The sequence below is a fragment of the Dasypus novemcinctus genome, chromosome 6, assembly GCF_030445035.2.
Source record: "Dasypus novemcinctus isolate mDasNov1 chromosome 6, mDasNov1.1.hap2, whole genome shotgun sequence".
NCBI classification, from domain to species: Eukaryota; Metazoa; Chordata; class Mammalia; order Cingulata; family Dasypodidae; genus Dasypus; species Dasypus novemcinctus.
The window spans coordinates 127137790-127153333 of record NC_080678.1 but is presented as its reverse complement, the minus strand read 5'-3'; the positions used below and the strand labels follow the sequence as shown (position 1 = coordinate 127153333).

The window sequence follows — 15544 nt, the reverse complement described above, 5'->3', positions numbered from 1 at the left end:
AGTGGTAAATCATAGATAGCTGGTTATAATTACATCAATCAGGGAGATTGCCATCAGCAATGAGTGACGCATAACCCAATCAGTTGAATCCCTTAAAAGGGGAAGTGTGATTCCAGCATTGAGAGAGAATTTCCCAGTTCATCTTTAGATAGCCAACATCTCCCAGAACTCTTCAAGAATCTTCATTGGACTTTCATCAGAGCCCCTGGTTGCAGACTGCCTGTGGAAGTTGGACTTGTGCATCCCCAAAGCTGCATGAGAGACTCTGATAAATCCCTTGTAGATTCTGTTTCCGTAGAGAACCCTGACTAATACACAGGGGCTGTCATTGGGGAAAAGGATTTTGGTGGGTATGGATTCAGGGAATAGAGAACATGTCAAGGCTATGTATCGTCAAGTTCAAAAGCTCAAACTAGATGCTTCTTTTCAAGCACTTCCAGAATCAAACACATAGTGGCAGGAATAAGCACATCTTGAACAAGAATCTTAACTCTACAGAGACATCTGCAGAAGTTCCTCAGACCTCATGCAAAATGGAGTTAAAGTCAAAATGGAGTAAACCTCATGCAAAATGGAGGCCCAGAACTAAAAGAAGATAGATAATTTGGAAAAGGAGGTTATTTTCAACAACTCAAGAACAATCAATCTCCAATGTACCATGGAAATTCCTCCATATGTGCCTCTTTATTACATAATGTGTGCATTATAAACCATCCATGGAAAAAGCCAAGGTTTTAGTGAACTATAATCAACATTCTGAATTTTAGTGCTGAGTGAAGTGTAATCAACACCCTGAATTTCTAGCTGACTTCCAGGCTCTATAAAGACCCCTTAGGGTTGTTTTGCTTTTTCCAATTTCTACCTAATGGGTTTAAAAGCCAAGCTCGGATATTTGGAATGGCTAGCTAGAGAAACCTATGAAATGATTTGTGGACATTTGTGGCAAATGAGGTGGCAGATTTCTGCTCAGCTCCTGCAGAGAGCTATCAGGGGCAATTCTGGCCAAGTGTTTCTGGGGCATCCGGATCTTCTAGAAAAATTATGTAATGTTTAAAAGTTGGTAAAGTATTCATTATTTTAAACAAAACATGTAAAATGCTGAATTCAGCTTTTGGGCTATTAGTTCACAGCCTCTATGGTAAATGACAATGTCCAAAGTCCTGGATAAAATTCTTGCATAGAATCCATCTTTTATTTGTTCTGTTTCTTCACAGTGTTTATAAGAGATACAGTATACTAAATTTTTCTTTTAAATGTTTCAGCCATTGTTTAATTATATGGTTGCTTCCAAATATAATATTTTGCACCATGAACACAAAATTGATTTCAAACTTCATCATTCTGGATCATTTTCCCTTCTCTCACAATCTCTGTAGGAATCATTTTCATTTCAGCATTAAATTACCTTGAGATCCAGATTTTAGTTGCTGGTATTTCTATTCAGAGTTGGTTAAAAAAACATGGAAAGAGAAAAAAACACTAAAATAAAAATAACAATTAAAAATCATAATAACATCATACTCCTTCAAACTGATATTCAAAATGAATTTAGAGATAGTTTATGGTTTCAGCACCCACATGTAAAGAGCTTGGAAGTCATCGCTCCTGTCCTTATGAGATAAAAGCTGAAGGAAATGAAACCCAATGACTATTTTCATACTCATCAGAGAATTGAGGTGGCAAGGCAAATACCCCAAAATCTGGAGACATGTGTGAATACAAGAGATCAAAGCTAAGATCCACTTACCTGGAGCTTCTGGAAGCCTCTAGAAACAAACAGTGAAAAGACTACTTAATTGATAATTCTGATGAGTTGCTGGGAGGTGTGTCAGGGTGAGAATGAGATCTTCTAGGGGCAGCAGTCTTGGGTGGCTGGGGCATGCTTTCATGGGTTTAACCTCTAAGAACACCAAGACATACTCATGAAGAAGAGCCCAAGATACATCATATCATATCCGTGGTAGGTGTGGGTGTATTTTGAAGCACACCCAGAACATTAATGCTCCATAACAACAGCATACTTGCAGTGAAAAAGACGTTACCAGAGCATCACCTCTCCTGGAGTACAGCATTTCCTCCTCATTCCCTGCTAGCTTTGGGGTCTCAATTAAGGGGCAGACGAAAGAGAAGAGGCCCATTAAATGAGTGAGATTAAATCATACGGTAATAACAGATTTCCCCTCCTCAACTCCTTATGATCACATCAAAAAGGCTCCTGGATAACAACAGGACTATAGCTGAAAAAAACTTTGAAACGTAGACTTATTTAAGAGGACGTTTTTAGGGAAACCCAAAGCTAAGAGTGGAGACAAAATAAGGACACTGGAGTATTTTGAAGCTCTTGGCACCTACAGCTAAAACAAACATTTTAAAAGGCTAAACTACTAACCAGATTAACATAAAATCTCACACTAAATGCCAGTTTACTTCAGTTCCTATTCCCTGATACACTATTCTTGGTTTTCAACAAAAATTCATTCTAAAAGACAAACAACAAGAACACAATGGTTTTAAGAGACAAAGTAGGCATCAGAAATAGACTCCAATATTGCATGGATATGGAAATGATCTGACAAAAATTTTGCATAAATACAACTAATAAGATTAGGATTCTAAAGGGAAATGTAGACAACATGCAAGGAGAGATAGATATTGTAAAAAGAGAGATGGGATTTCTAAGAAAGAATAAAAAGATAATGAGAGAAATTTAAAAATCTCTTTACAGAAATGAAAAGACATTTGATGGCATCATCAATATACTGGACATAGCTAAGCCAAGAATCTGTGAGCTTGAGGACATATCAATAGAAGCATCCTGAACTGAAACACCAAGAGGAAAAAAGAGGATGAAAAAACACAAAAAACATAACAGAATATCCAAAATTGCTATGACAATTTCAAAACGTACACCATTCATCTAATTGTGACACCAGGAGCAAAATGTAATATTGAAGTAGTAATGGTAGAGAAATTTCTGAAACTAGTGTCAGACAACAAACCACAGGTCTAGATATCTCATTCAACACCAAGCAAGGTTCCTTAACATCTATGCATCCACCAGAAGATTATCCAAAAAAGTGTGGCAAAAACTGATAAAGCTGTAAGGAGAAATAGATAAATCTGCTATTGTAGCTGGAGACTTCAGTATCCCTTATTCATTAACTGATAGATGAAGCAAGGAGAATTTCAGTAAGGGTAAAATGTATTTGAATATCACCGCCTTTCAACTAGATGTAATTGACATTTATAGCCTCTTCCACTCAACTAAAGAACAATACACATTCTCCCTAAGCTCATGTGGCACCAAGAGAGAACATATTCTGGGGAATAAAACACACCTTAACAATTTAAAAGTATAGGAATTATACAAAGTGTGTTCACAGATCTCAATGGAATTAAAGGAGAAAGTAATAACATAAAAGTAACTGGAAAATCCCACCAAATTTGGAGTTTAAACAATGTATTTTCTAAAAACGTATGGGTTGTGGCAGTTTGATATTATTTATGAATTCCAAAAAAAGATATTTGATTATGTTTGTAAATTGGTCTGTTTTTCTGGGTGTTATACTCTTTGATTGGATTAGATTAAGCTGAGGTGTCTTTAATTAAATTATATTGAGATTAGAGCTTTGATTCAACCACATCATTTGAGCATGCAGGGTTGAGTCCCCACCCCATTGGTGGGGATAAAACAGACTCTCACACAAAAGTAGAAATACAGAGAATTTACACCGGTGATCCTGCAGCCCCGGGAAGAGATGAGCCTGATAGTTTATGGCTGAACTTATGAAGAGAACAGAGCAGCTGAGCCTGGAAAGAAATCAGCTCTGGGGAGAGAGAAGAGACCTATGCCAGTCTATAGTTGAGATCAGAGAAGTTGGGACCACCGAGTCTTAAGAGGAACCCTTGCAAACCTTGCTCTCCATCTTGCCTCAACACGTGGCAAGTGACTTTGGGTAAGAAAGTATCTCTTATGGTACCTAGAGTTGAACTCTTTAAGGCCTTGTGATTGTACACTTCTACCCCCAAATAAATGCCCTTTATAAAAGCCAACAGAGTTCTGGTACTTTGCATCAGCACCCCTTTGGCTGACTAATGCATGGGTCAAAGAAGAAATTTCAAAAAAGGCTAAATATATTTTGAATGAAATGAAAACACACCTGATCAAGGTCTTAGGGATGCAGCAAAAGCAGTGATTAGAAAGAAATTCATCACATTAAATGCTTATTATATCAAAGAAGAAAGATCTAAAATCAATAATCTAAACTTCCTCTTTAAGAAACTAGGGAAAGAAGAGCAATTTAAGCCTACACTAGCATAATAAAAAAAAAAATTAAAGCAGAAATCAATGAGATTGAAAATAGGAAAACAAAAGAGAAAAATCAATGGAACCAAAAATTGATTTTTTGAAATATCAATAAGATAGATAAATCTCAGTTCAGGCTAACTTAGAAGGAAAAAAGAATGAAGACAGAAATTACCATTATCAGACATGAAAAAGGAGTAATCACTTCTGATCTCATAGATTTTAAAGGACAATGAAGGAATACTATGAACAGCTCTATGTCCACGAGAAAAATCTGATAATTGGAATAGCCCTACAGCTATTAAAGAAAAGAAATGAATAGTTAATATCCTCCTAAAAAACAGAAAAGCACTAGGCCCAGAGGGTTTCACTGATGAATTGTCCCACACTTTTAAAGAAGAAATGACAACAGTCATTCTCAACAATCTCTTCTAGAAAACAGTTTCAGAAGAGCAGTTTCAAGGAGTTCCTACATCATCCCATGGGACCAGCTTTACCCACCTACCAAATTTGGTAAAGACACATCAGGAAAGGAGAACTATAGGACAATATCTCTCATGAACAAATATTAGCAAATTTTTGTTCAACAATGTATGAAAAGTATAAGGATGCAAGCCTGACTCAATATTTGAAAACTAATCAGTATAATCCACCATATGAGCAGGCTAAAGAAGAGATATCACATGAGCCTATTAATCAATACAGAAAAATCACTTGATATAATTTAAAACCAATTCATGATTTAAAACAAAATTTCTCTCAAAAGTATATAGAAGGAATTTCCTCAATTTGATTCAGAGCATATACAAAATACCTAGATCTAGTATTATATAAAATGAGGAAAGACAATACGTTCCTTCTATAATTGAGAACAAAGTAAGGAACTCCACTCTTACTGCTTGTATGCAATAAAGTATAGAAGTTCTAGCCAGTGCAATAAGACAACAAAAGAAAATAAAATTTATATGGATAAGTAAAGACGAAAAAAAACTAGCTTTGTTTATAAATGGCACAATTGTCCATGTAGAAAATCCTAAAGAACTGACCAAAAAAATAAAATCTACAAGAACTAATAAATGATTATAACAAGGTTATAGGTTAATAGAAAGAATTCAATTGCTTTCCTATAGAACAGCATTGATCAAGTAGAACTTAAAATTGAAAACACCATTTACAATTGCATCCCCAAAACAAAATACTAACAAAGTATGTACAGGATCTATATGCAGAAAACTAGAAAACTCTGATGAAATAAATCAAAGAACACCTAAATAAATGGAAGTATAATGTATTCTATATTCATGGACTTGAGGAGTGAATATTGCTGAGTTGGTTTTAGATGATACATGTAGCATCTCCTACCTTACTGAGAATTGACCTCTCCCCTGTCCTCAGACATTCCTTCCTATAACATCTTGGATGCACATTGAATTTTGGCTGCTCTAACTTTGAGCACAGCCCACTCTGAGCACATCTTGTTTTGAGAAAAGAATACATACTAATATGTATTACCATACAGACATGTGGCCAACTTTGTTCCTCAATCATATATAATATGAAGAGTGGTTATCATAGGCATGGACATATTCAAAGGAACTTCTTGCCAGTCTTACTACTATTCTTACATGATATTTCAGCTCTCTGTAAGTTCTCCTAATAAATGCCTTGGACTGATCATCCAGGCATTCAGTGCCTCTATTTCCATGATCATGACTGACCCTTTGAAGGTAGTTGGGGCAGTCCTGCCTGGGTTTTCTCCTATATCTTCTTTCAGTGTGAGAGAATGCAACAGTCGTTTCATCCCAAATTGATCTACTGACTCAACAAAATGCTAATCAAAACTTCAGGAACCATTTGGAAACTGACCCAGAATAACCAACAAAATAACTAAAAAACAAGGAACAAATTACCTGATTTCAAGACTTATCATAAAGCTAGAGTAATCAAGGTAGCCCAGCATTGGTAAAAGAACAGACACATAGAGCAGTGGAATAGAACAGTAAGGTCAGAAGTAGACCCACACAAATATAGTCACCTGATCATTGACAAAGGAGCAAAGCCAATTCAGTGGAAAAAAGAATAGTCTATTCAGCAAATGGTACTGAAACAATTGGATTTTCATATGCAAAATATTAAACCTAGACACAGAACTTTGACAAAACTTAACTCATAATAGATCATAGATCTAAATATAAAACACGACACTCTAACATACTAAAACAAAATCTAAGAGAAAATCAAAGTGCCCATGAGTTTGGTGATGAAGTTTCAGATATAATTTCCAAATAATGATCCACAAAAGGAAAAATTGTGAAATTGGGCTCTATTAGAATAAAAATATCTACTCTACAAAAGACATTTTTAAGAGAACAAAAAAAAAAAAAAACAAAAAACAATTCATAGCCTGGGAAAAAATATTTGTAAAACACAGATTTGATAATGGGCTTTTATCCAAAATACATGAAGAATTTTAAAAACTCAACAATAAGAAAATAAAAAACACAATTAAAAGGAGGCAAAATATCTGAAGAGACACCTCTCCAAGAAAACATATAGAGATGGCAAATAAAGATATGAAAAGATGCTCAAAGTCATTTTTCATTAGAGAATTGCAACTTAAAACAATGAGATAATACTAAACACCAATTAGAATGACTAAACTCCAAAATATTGACAATGTCACATGCTGGCGAGGATAGAGAATGTAGATCAATAGGTACTCTCATTGCTGGTGGAAAGGCAAGTGGTCCTTCCACTTTGGAAGGCAGTTTGGCAATTTCTTACAAAGCTAAACATAGTTTTACCATAGGATCCAGCAATTGCGCTCCTACATATTCACTCAAACAATTTTAAAACATATGTCCACTCAAAAATGTGTGTGCGAATGTTTATGGCAGCTTTATTTATAATTGCCTCAAGCTCAAAGCAATTAAGATTTCCATCAATAGGTGAATGAATACAATTGTGGAGCATCCGTACAATACAACATTATTCAGTGATAAAAAATAAACAAGCTATTAAGCTAGGAAAAGTCTTGGATGAATCTTAAATGCTTACTATTAAGTGAAAGAAGCTACTCTGAAAAGGCTACATCCTATACGATTTCAATTATATGTCATTCTAGAAAAGGTAGAACTATAGAGACAGTAAAAAAAAGCAATGTTTCAGTGGATGCCAGGGGTTTGGAGGAAGAAAGAAAAGGTTGAAGAGATGAAGCATCAGGGATATTTATGCCAAAGTGATATTATTCTGCATGACATTACGCATTTGTGAAAGTGCATAGAAATTTATTGTGCAAAGAGCGAATGGTTATGAATGCAAATAAAAACAAGAGTAATCACTTAGGAAGCCAGGCATTGTAGCCAAGAACGCAGCTGTGACCAGAGAATCTCATGCATTTTAAACGTGTGAAACAGTGTCAGTGAGGGGTGGGGTAAGTGGTACTGACCCAAGCGTTTTGGGAAATGGATGCTGTTTGTAGGAATAAAGGCAAAATGAGTTTTGTATAAACCCTTTTATAAACATATAAATTCTCATAGGGTATGGTTTAACAATTCTGATAATGATATCCATATATACTGGATTAAAACAATTAAGTAAGTAGACGAGGAGGAGTGAGAGCCAAGTTTCTCACTGTTGGGGTGGGATAAACAAGGGAAAGAAGCCATGTTCAAGGGGTTAGAAGTGGAGTATCAGAATGAACTCATGTTTAGTATTAAACTGATACAGACTTTACATGTAGAATTATTTATAGATGTGTATATGAATATGTATTAGTATACACATATCTATTTCTTTTCTCTGTCAACTAAGAGGACCTAGAGTAAGGATGGCTAGTAGCTACAACCACATGCCCAGATCTTGGCTTCTAAGACTATTCAACAATGAAAGGAAACAAGGCTCTTTGAGGAAATGGAATGGAATATATTCAAGACAAGCTTGGAACACCTTACAGTGCCATAAAGTAAGTGCTAATAAAAACAAAACAAAAAAACCTACATTGAATTCATGGGGGTATGTCAAAGTGACACAGGAGCCAACTGAAAGAGCTCTCAATGGCCAAATCTGGAAAAGTTTGAGCAACAATATAAATTAAGTAGTAGTATACTACAACTCAAAGTATAAAATAAATATCTGTAAATCCATATTGATATAAATAAATGAGTCAAGTAATAAATACATGGTAGAGAAGAGATAAATATTTTGTAGTAGAATTCCAAATAATTTATGTAGACACTCTGCCCTCATGTAGAGGGGCCACAGATCCCATTCCTTAAGTGTGGGCTGTGCATGACTTCCTTCCAAAGAGTAGGAAGAAATGTAGGGGAAAAAAAGAATAATTGTACAGTAGATAAACCTGACAAACACTACTCCAACCAGGTACTCAAGGTCAACTCAGCACTGATAAATCATATTGATTATATGTACTCTTGGTATGATGTGATGAAAATGGCACTTCACCTCGGTGGTCTTCCTTGCCTTACCTCATAATCTCAGTCTATTCATGAAAAAAATATCCGATGAATTCCAATAGAAGTGACCCTATGAAATACTTCATCAGTGCTCCTTAAAACCATCCAAGTCATCAAAAACAAGCAAAATCTGAAAGTCACAGACAAAAGGGAACTAAAGATAGGAAAATTAAATGTACTATGGTATCATGGGTGGGATCGTAGTCCAACAACAAAAAAGGGCAATACTTTAAAACAAAAGGCAATCTGAAAGTACCATGAACTTAAGTTAGTAATAATGCATCTATATTGGTTCCTTACTTGTAGCAAATTACCATTCAAATGTAAGATGAGAATAAGAGGAGAAACTGCATGTGGAGTATTTAGGAAGTCTCTGCAGTATCATGTCAATTTTTCTGTACATCTAAAACTGTTCTAAAAAATAGTCTAATTTTTTTTAAAAGCAAGAGATACACTCTAAAGATAGATAGATAGATAGATAGATAGATAGATTTTTTTGAAAATGTGAATATAGAGGCCAACGGAAAAATTCAGTCTCCATTTTCCCAAGTAGCTCAGCTATAGCGCCCCCTAACCCTAGGCTGAAAACAGTTCCTTCTAACATGTACATGCATGCCATCCCTGGGAGGAGTTCAAGTCTGCACAATTTTATCCATTCAAGTAGATTTCTGGTGAAGTCGAAGTGCTCAGGAGAGCTCCCTGCCTAGCCAGCCCCAACCCTATCCTCTATAGTTGAAAAACTAAGGAACCTGATCCTATGTTCTTTCCTTGCACTCATATAGATCTGGAAGTTTTAGTGCACATGATGTGTTAAGCTCTCCTTTGCTATAATGTACAAAACGCTGCTTGGGAAATGAATAAAGAGATGACACAGTCCATTCACTGGTCCTCGGGCCAGAGCTGGGTTGGTTTCATTTTACATGCTCACATTAGACCCTGGTCAGCACTGTCATCTCACGGGGAAGCATGCATCCCAGTTGGCCTCCTTGAACCTCCCTGGGGAGTGCTCAGAGTGTCCTCGCTGGAGTGTGCCATCCCCTGCCCTGCTCCTAACGCCTTGGGTGAGGTGCCTTGAAAGCAACAGACCTGTCAAAGGATGCAAGTGCTTGTTGGAAGGAGAGCAACCATGCTGTTGTTTCCAGGTCTGCCACTGCCATGAGGCAGGAGTCAGAGAGTTAAATGAACGTAGAGACCATGTTGGAGAACAAGGTTGCAGAAATGATAATCACCTGGTCTGGAACCCTTGGCAATAAAGGCAGGGGGTTGGGATATTTAAAACTGGCTTAAGTGTCTCTCAGTGTTGCTCCCAATCCATCTCCATCAGTGTCAAACAGTTCTTTATTGCAGGCCTAACTTATAAGGCCATAGGCTGGAGAAATTGGTGGTTACAGCATGTTTTAAAAAGTGATTTCATCTGGATTGCTAATTCAAGTAATTAAAGACAACTTGACAGTTGTTGCTGTTTTGAAAAATTTCACACCATGCACCACGGCAGGAAGAACTATGACATTTGTCATCAAATTTTAACACATTTCCACTGAAGCAAAATAATGTTGCTCGAGATGTTCTCCAGACCCCAGGCCCAGCCAGGATTCCGCTTCCCTACAGAACGTCGGCCAATGCTGGTCCCTCTTTTTAGAGAGTCCTTTCCTATTTTTGTCAGGTTCCTCTCTGACCTGCCTAGCACAAACTCTGTAGCACTTGTTCCTGCAGGATTTAGACCATGATGCTGATAGTTCTCCACACATCTTTGTGGATTGTTTGATTAGTAACTATCTTCTACAGTCATTGGTAAACTCCTTGAAAGCAGTGACATCGGCATTTTTGGTCATAATATCCTTAGTCCAGTGCTGGGCCTAGTACTTGCTAGGTATATGATATATATTTGAATTGATGCAAGAATGAATTTAGGTAGAATCAATAAGTTAAAATCGGATATTTAGAGGAAGAAATCAGGTTTTGGAGTAGGAATAATGAAAACTAACTGTGAAGCACACTACAAAGAGTTGTTTCTTCTGACCTACGCTCTGCATTTGTTCAATGACCTTTGGCTCTTTCTCAAGACGGTTCAGATGCCACCTACTTTGGGCAGGCTTCACCATTCACTGCCCTCCTCCCATCAATTTCAGATGTCCCTTTTCTATTCTCTGACAACAACTTGGCAAAGCATAGCTCTGTTATTATTTTTGTAAGTATGTGCTTACTTATTGTCTCTATCACTAGCTTGTAAACTTATTCAGCTCAGGAACCATCTTTAGTGTTTGTGTTTTAAGATCTCTGTGCAGTACCCAAAAGAATAAAATATTCAGCAGGCACCGGTAAATAAATGAATGCCTCTCTACCAATTATTAAGGCTGTGTGAGGCATTAAATCCTTCCTAACCTTCCTAATCTTTGTTAATACAAAATGCAAATATTAGCCTCTAATTCTTTCTCATGGAATGTTATCCCCATCAATTTATCTTCCTGAGATGTTTATTTAAAAACAGGTGGGAAGCAGTATATCATTTCCTTCCCTTGATTTTCAATTAGATATATTTTTTCTTGATTTTAAAAAGAAGGCGGCTCATCTTTTGTATGATAATCTCACTTTCTGATCTCTGAATCCTGCTGAGAAGGCCCATGCCCTTGGCAATCACTGGAAAGACCCTTGGCTGCTCAGGAGATTAGAATTCTAGCCCCAGCTCTTCTCACTCAGGATGAAATGAATGAGGTCAGTTCACCTCTTTTTAGTCACAAAGGCTTCACCATTCCTAAACTAGGGTATGTGCTATATTCTTCCAAGACAGAGCCAGGTACAATCCACACTCATTCTGCAGCCTCTGAGTCAAGTGCTTCCAGGGTAACATGTTGCTTCTCTTGACTGGATGTTTCACATCTTGTTAAGTGACTGCAAACTGAGACCCTTCCCCATGAAAGTTTAATGAAGTAAGGCAATGCCAGGCACAGAAAATTCATTTGCTAAACACTGCAGTTTGCAGAGAATTTCAAGCAGTTAACCTGGGCTTCAAGATAAAGAGACAGATTTGCCTGAAATGGCAAACAAGTCAGGGATTTTCCCTCCCAAGGATGATGGTACCTGGATGAGTAGTCAAAGGAAATGCCTGCAGTGGGAAGGTTGTTGTTGGAACTCCTTTCCTAGCTGTGGCCTTTCTAAAGGTCATATTTTGCAATCTGAATGTGGACTCTGACTTCCTCAGCACTCTTGACATTTTGGGAAGGAAACTGTCCAGGGTGTACTATCATGTGCATTATAGTGATAAAGTTATATAGAGAAAGCCATGGGGTCTCCATAGAGCCCAAACAAAAAACAAACAAACAAAAAACAAACTCAAACTGTATGTCCTCTTTGAAATCTTTCATTTCTTCTTGATGTCTTTGGAAATTTGAAATTCCCACCAAAGCAGCCAACCAAGATGCAAGTTAAATACATTTTACCAAAGACAAAATAAAGCCCACCTGTCCTAACCAACCGCAATAAGAAGTACAAACCCTTGTTCAGGAGTCAAGATGACTTCCTTCATAGGTCAATAAAAACCCTTTGCCATCCTTAGAACCCTGAAGTTGCTTCTAGACGTACAAGTGATCTGGCTTCCGTGGCAAAGCTTTGGTGTCCTCAATAAAGTGCTGTAGTCTGAAATCTGACTCCTATTTTACCTTCGACTGTAGAATGTTTATTAACCTCCCTGGCCTCTACCCACCAGTTGCCAACTAGCAGCTCTCGCTCAAGTTTTAACAACCAAAGGGTCTCTGGCCATTACCAAACGTCCCCTAGGGGACAGAATTGCCCCTAGTTGAGTTCCTTTTATGGAAGTGTGTTTGCATCTGCTTTGCTCAGGTCCTGTCTAAGATAACTCTCAAGTTCTGAGCCCCATTTCCCACTTCTGCACATTGTTGTACAAATTATATAGATGTTGTTCAGAATAAATGACACAAGACAGTCACTTAAATAGCATTTACTATGTGTCCAGAACATGGTATTTTCTATCACTGTTATCATTAAGGCAAGTAGGTACAGGGAAACAAGGAGAAAGTGAGCGACAACATGGCCAACAGACAATATGGCCAACAGACAACATGAGGACGAGACTCTGCTGAGACCTTGATCTTGAAGTCAAGTTGGGATTCTTTCCAGACCAAATGATATGCCCCAGATAATTCCAAACATGTATTCCCACTGGTTCCAGATAACCCCACACAAAAGGCCTCACCATTGCCCCCACCATTGATGAGGTAACCAATAATCACTGGGGCCTCTCCCCTAAGCATTAGTAAAGGGAGGAGCAATTAAGAGTAATTAATACCTTAATAAGGGCAACTGCACAAGCTGAATTGCTCTCTCTGCCTGGAGGAGCCCACATCAAATCTCATTGCATATTTCAGCCCTTTTCTCCCATTTCTCAGTAATATCTATTCATTTCCCCCATTTCTCAATAAATTCTTTTACTGGCCTAACTAAACTGGCATGTAATTTTAGGCTACATAGCCAAGACCCTAGAGGAATCCAACGCTTTCCCAACTTCATCATTATTTCATTTATCACTTTTGTTTATATTATTGAAATTATTAAAATTGGTATTTCTTCATAGCTCTTGTTGGAAGAAAAAAAAAGATATATGAAAGAAACATTTTTTCTGACGTTTTCTCTAACATGTTTGTGTTTTTCTATCCACCCCAGGAATTCTCACCACTGCTTTCTTTAAGCCCACCTGTACTACTGTACTTCAAACTTCATCTTAAGGAGAACATTGGAGGAAAACAAACGTTCTTAAAATAGTTACACCATTTTTAATGGATGATTGATATTTAATCTCCATCACTATTTTCTCCCAAAGCATATGGCTTGGGGAATTGAAATCAAATTGTTATTTTATTTTCACAATAAGATTATAAGCAAATGGTATTGACCCTTAATTCACCAAAGAGGAAATTTGACTAAAAATATGTAGACAGATATCAAACATCACTATCAAATAAAGGAATGCAATTTTGAAAAGTATCATTTCCCCCATTATATTAAAGTATCAAAAGAAATGCTGACAAGGGTATAGCAAACTGCTAGTAACTCCCATCACTGTCTAGCACTGAAATTGATATACGGCTTTGGGAATGCAACTTATCAGAGTATGTTCAACCCATTCCAGAACTATAAAGGGACCTGGCCAGGCAATCCCTTGAGCCTGAACAGGCAGCGTGTACAAAGCTGGTGGGCAAGTTTGCCCTTCCGTGCTCCTTGCTTTGCTACTTCAAGGCCCTCAAGAGGCCTGGATTCCCAGGTTTTCTGAGCTCTTAGACTGAAGATCATTTTGAACATGGCACCCTAGCTGGTCAAACCAAAGACAAAAGAGCCTCCATCTGCTCTCCTTATGCAAAGGCAATGAATATAAAAAGGCTCTTTCTCAGTACTCTATCTGCAGCCCCTGAGTCGGAGCCCCCCGAGCCCACCCCTTGCCACCCCCTTGCCAATGTGCATAGTGTTGGGGAGGGGCGGAAAGGGAAGAGGGAAAAAAAAGGGAAACAAAATCCTAGATGTCCGAGATCTTTTGAAGTGTTCGAACCCTCACACCAGTAACTTCTTTCTGGTAATTTCAAATCTAAAAATCCCAGTCCCATGAAGGGGAGGAGCCCATGCTTGAAGAGTTGATCCTGATGTTGCAATAAGCACTCACTAAACCATGAGAAAGAACCTAAATGTCGGGTAGGAGGGGAGCTAGGTGCAAACACTGAGGGTCGGGTGCCTGTGGACTGGCATGCAATCATCTCAGAGAGCCTTGGGCAGATGGTAAAGCAGAACAAAATGCTGTGCGTCACCTGCCAGGTGAAAAAGTTGGTTACAGAACTGCCTGTGTGCTCTGGCTGCAGCCTTGTGAGAAGCAGAGGGGCCTGCTACCTGGGAAATAGAAGGCTGTGCTCACCCTGGCTGTGTCAGGGCCGCTGATTATACGCATTAGAAATCATTAGCAGAGGCATTCTGTCTGTTTCTGAAAAGAACGATCCCAGCCCATTGCCATAAATAAAAATTTAATGCAACTTTTTTGGAAAGCGGTTCTGATTTATGAATTCTGCATTGAGCCATCTAATGACATCTGTTATGCACAGTATAACGGTGATTTGGGGGGTAATGGTTTCTTAGAATCACAAATGATATAAATTCCCAGCGATTTAAGCATTTGTAGGGCTTGCCTACGTCCTGGGTGATTGCCTATTATACTCAAATGCTGGGTTTGGAGAGGGCCTTTTGTTCCTTAGCCCTGGACCTCAAAACCAAGAAGTGCAATCTCGTGGGGGGAAGGGCGACACAGAGAATTGCTCCTGGGAGAGGAATATTCCCTTGTGTATCAAACAGTATCCTCTTGTCTTTAATTTAGTGTTTTGCAATCTATCTCAGAGATGATTAAAACTACTTTACGAAGAGTGTGTGAATCAGTGTGTATTTACCTTCAAGTTCCCCTGTGCTTCTAAGGCCTGGGAATCTGGAAGTGTGGATTCTACGACCTCAGCTCTCCCCTTTGACTCCTCTCACGCCCACTGACTGGGAGTTGTAGGAACACAGCAAGTGTGCCCAGGGTTCCAAGGCTGCTGCACATTAGCTCCAGGTTTTTAGTGCTTAGACGACCTGGTGAACCTTTCCTACCCTTCAAAAGCCCATTCAAGCCTGGCTTTGTTAGGAGGCAGCCTCCGTTCACCTCCACCCCATCCCCTCCTGCGGCTGCTTCTTCTCCAGCCTCAGCGGAAGCACCCACCCTCTTCCGGTCCTACTATCTGTC

The 15544-nt window shown here is 38.2% G+C and overlaps 1 protein-coding gene across 7 annotated transcripts in view; it reads right to left on the bottom strand.

The window, feature by feature from the left end:
• Positions 1 to 15544, bottom strand: part of NRG3 (neuregulin 3) — a 1103107-nt gene that overhangs the window by 18788 nt on the left and 1068775 nt on the right. The gene's annotated exons all lie outside the window — the stretch shown is intronic.